The sequence below is a fragment of the Sinocyclocheilus grahami genome, unplaced genomic scaffold (genome assembly GCF_001515645.1).
Source record: "Sinocyclocheilus grahami isolate Dianchi unplaced genomic scaffold, SAMN03320097.WGS_v1.1 scaffold19.1, whole genome shotgun sequence".
Taxonomy (NCBI): domain Eukaryota; kingdom Metazoa; phylum Chordata; class Actinopteri; order Cypriniformes; family Cyprinidae; genus Sinocyclocheilus; species Sinocyclocheilus grahami.
The window spans coordinates 2,472,592-2,475,796 of NW_015505198.1; the positions used below are offsets into that span (position 1 = coordinate 2,472,592).

General features: G+C 34.0%; 1 pseudogene; it reads left to right on the forward strand.

Annotated features, from left to right (window-relative positions):
- Positions 1-930: 930 nt before the first annotated feature.
- LOC107555361 (retinol dehydrogenase 11-like) lies at positions 931-1,917 on the forward strand (annotated as a pseudogene).
- Positions 1,918-3,205: the final 1,288 nt, after the last annotated feature.

Below are 3,205 nucleotides of genomic sequence, written 5' to 3' on the forward strand. Positions count from 1 at the left end.
TGCTTAGCCAACATTTAAATCAACACCTAAAAGTATCAATGAAAATGTTCAGCGTGATAAATAACCCCATTCTTGTGTGTGCTGTCTTTTTTGTGTTAATAGGGTATCGTGTTGCCAACTTCACAACATGTCAAACTCTATTGACGCTCATGTCATGCATGAAGAGGTACTGGCTACCTAGAGTGTTCTGAATCAGTCACTTATGCGGTTCCTTGGTAGGCAGCTGCCGATGTAAGCAGTAGGCAATTAGCCTTTCTTTATATCAACAGATTTATAACCATCCATTTTTGCCTCCTCTTTAGGGGTCTATGGCTGCGTCTGAAATATTGCCAGAATTAGTAGCCTAAGGCATGGGTACTTATTGCCTAATCTTAGTATTGATAAAATAATCTTATGAGTACAGTGACTTCAGACATATACAATTTTTCACAAAGGCTACTATATTATAGCTAATAGTAGTGAAATATGTGATTTTGGATGAATCCTATGGCTTTGTGAGGAATAGCATACTATCATAGCCAACTCTTTTTCTCTAGTAAGTATAGCCTACTGTACACAGTAATTTTAGAATACGTGAATGCATTTGTCACAGGACATGGTGAAAATTAAATGGAGATTCAGTTGTAGAACACTGCCATCAAATTGTACAGTTTATGCTATCAATGAGTGCTGCTGTCATTAAAGCAAAAGTAGCTGCAACAACTTTTTACCATTTTTTAAAATTACTGATGGCCTAGTATAAGTACAATATATCGACATTTTTTTTCATTCGAAAAAATGCAAAGCAGAAGCATTACCAATTTTATAGATGTTGACAGTAAAATGTTGCTCAATAACCTGTGACAATTGTACCGAGGAAGTAAAGCAAAGGGATTTTCATATTTTACATATGATGAGAATATTTCAGATGGTATGAATCTAAGACTGGGCAAAAACGAAGGATTATATTTGAACACTTTTCCACTGAGCACGTGAAACTAGTTGTCATATCAAACCAACGCCCATAGGAACCAAGTTGAGTAATATGACAACAATAATTGCATTAACATTACATTTATTCTTTTCCTTTCCTCCTCAGAAATATGTTTTGCTCGTGGTCATCTGATGCCAGACTTGACGGTAAAACTGTTATAATTACTGGAGCCAATACTGGAATTGGTAAAGAGACCGCCATAGACCTGGCAAAGAGAGGTGGGCATTTCTATACAGTTTAATTTGAATATAATGTCTGATGGAAAAATGTCATCTTCCTGCCTTTCTGCTGTCTTGTCTTTAGGAGCATGTATTATTATGGCATGCAGAGATATTGGGAAAGCTCATCTAAAGCATCTAAAGGATGCTTCAGGAAACCAGGATGTTGTTACCAGCAGGCTTGACCTGGCAGATTCCAAATCAATCAGAGAATTTGCAGAGAACATCAATAAAGGTGAGATCACCAGGATATGGTATAAATTCCTTTACAAATGTCTTCCTTGTATAGGGCTACAATGATGTATCTGGGTTGTCTTTCAGAGGAAAAACAAGTCAACGTCTTAATCAGTAACGCTGGTGTGATGGTTTGACAGCAGATGGTTTTGAAATGCAAATAGGAGTGAACCACATGGGTAAGCGTACGTAATTTGTCCAAATCGGACACCATTTTTAACCCTAAAAGAAATTACGGGAGACATCAGCACTGCTCTTCTTCCTGTAGGTCACTTCCTGTTGACATATCTGTTATTGGATTTGATTAAAAGATCGACGCCTGCGAGGATCATTAATGTCTCATCCATGGCACACCAATGGGGGACCATCAACCTAGAGGACATCAACAGCGAGAAGAATTATGATAAACAGAAAGCCTACAGTCAGAGCAAGCTGGCAAATATTCTGTTCACTCGCTCGCTGGCCAAAAGACTAGAAGGTGTGTCTTTTTAAATTTGATATTTATGTGAATAAATAGGAATATGATCTGCTCAAGCAGTTTTTATTATTTTGATATATTTCATTATTTAATTTTTAAATTAATTTTAAGATGATTAATGTTAATCTAAAATTAATCGAATTATTAATCTGAAAGTGATCTGTTCAAGCACAATTTTTTATTATTTGTATTTGATATTTAATATTTCATTGAATTTCTGTGTTAGTGTCCGAATTTTAGTTTTTACTCTTCTTTTAACATATACTGTAATACATGTTTACAACTTTTGATTTCTGTCAAAAGCTTCAGTTGAATACATTTTTGATGGTCAATAAAATGTCTAAACCAGAGTTGCCCAACATTTTTACCATGATGGACCAAAAATCTTAACTGAAATCTTAATTTTAATACAGGTACATATTTATGCACTAAATTATATATGAAGTAAATGCCAGATTCAGGCGCTTGAAAAAAAAGCACTGGCTAAATGTGAATATTTTTGGATACATTTACAATTTTGTATCCTGGTTTTAATGTATGACCCAAGGAGGAGAATTAAAAATAAATACAAATTAAATAATATTTTACATATATTTGTCTTATATATATTATTGTATTTATTATTTTATATTCAATATATATATATATATATTTGGATATTGTACTTTTATGTAGTGTTTGTTTGTCCAAAGGAAAAGATAAAGAATTGGAGAAAAATCATAATACAATATAATTCATTTTTTCATTCATAAATTATTATCATTATTTTAAAGATTCTTCAATTTATTCCAAAATATATTTAAAATATAAGGAAAATAGGATAGACTTAATTGGAAACATGAGGGTACGTGTAGAATAAATAAATAGTCAAGTAAAAGTCAAAAACAGTATGATACATAAAGACACACACACACACACACACACACACACACACACACACACACACACACACACAAGAAACAGATTTCATTAAACTATTTCTAAAAAAAGACAGGCAAACCATATGAAAAAGGTGGAGCAAAGAAACAAAGCAGAAAGACAAAACACAAACAGAGTGAGTGAACAGAGAGAGAGAGAGAGAGAGAGAGGGGCCCTGAGTGACCTGTGTCTGCTTCGGTTTCTCTGGGTGAAATCAAGCTGACTTCAGCCAAACGCACTCAGATTCCACCTGCAGTCTACTGACACATGCCAGATGTCCTCTGTATCACTCTGTGCAACCTTTAATCCATCACAATTACAACCTTTAACAGGTCAAAATGTAACAATGAAAAATATGAGTTTTTTGAGCTTGCACTAAAGTCT